This window comes from Hakea prostrata, chromosome 10 (genome assembly GCF_041222555.1).
Source record: "Hakea prostrata isolate BN-2017 chromosome 10, UWA_Hpros_2, whole genome shotgun sequence".
Taxonomy (NCBI): Eukaryota; Viridiplantae; Streptophyta; class Magnoliopsida; order Proteales; family Proteaceae; genus Hakea; species Hakea prostrata.
In genome coordinates this window covers 25,411,185-25,412,011 of record NC_142609.1, presented here as the reverse complement: position 1 = coordinate 25,412,011, position 827 = coordinate 25,411,185, and positions in this window count along the sequence as shown.

Genomic DNA, 827 nt, shown 5'->3' with positions numbered 1-827 from the left:
AGTCAAGTTCATTCCTTAAGGAATTCAGCTCCTCATTGTGCTTCTCCTTCAACTCTTCGGCTTCCTTCTTCAGCCGGTCAACTTCAGAATTGGCCTTTGCCAAATTCTGTTCCGCAGTCTGCAGCAAGGAGCCATTACGACCAACCCGGCTCAATGCCTCCATGTGTTGATAAAAGCTCAACACATCATTCCTAAGAATACAGGGAGATTATTAGAAAATCTCAGAGAGGATTACAAAGCGATTGGCAAAAGATCAAGAGAATTAATACCTTGTGGAATGACTAACAAGAATGTCATCCCCCAGAGCTTCAAAGGCCTAACGATCGGCAGGTAAAAGACCGAGAGAGCTCCATTCGGCAGCCTTCTCGGGATCCTGAGTTGCCCGATCAGTCCGTGTCAGCGTCCATTGAGGCATGATGATCTCCTCAGAGTCTTTATTCTTTTTGGATTTCTTCGGGGCCGAAGCATCAGTTGTGTCATGATTCCTTTTGGATCGAGTAGGAGAGGGGAGGTCTATCTCTTCTACTATTGGTTTTTTCCCTTTCCCCGAAGCTTCAGCTACTAGCTTCAGGTTCCTAATACCCTTGTATGAAGGGTCTGGAGGAGGTGCAGAAGATACTTGTTCTGCAGTTAAGGCTCGAGGGGACCGTCGTTCAGCAGTCACAACAGCCTTAGCAGCTTTGACCCGAAGACTTTTGGGATCCATTCTTGGAGGCACTATAAAGAAAGACAAGAGTCAGAGTTGAAAGAATTCTCAATATCTTCAAGAAAGTATAACATGACGGATAGAGAGCTCACGTCGAGCCAACCCCCAATATTGAAGGATG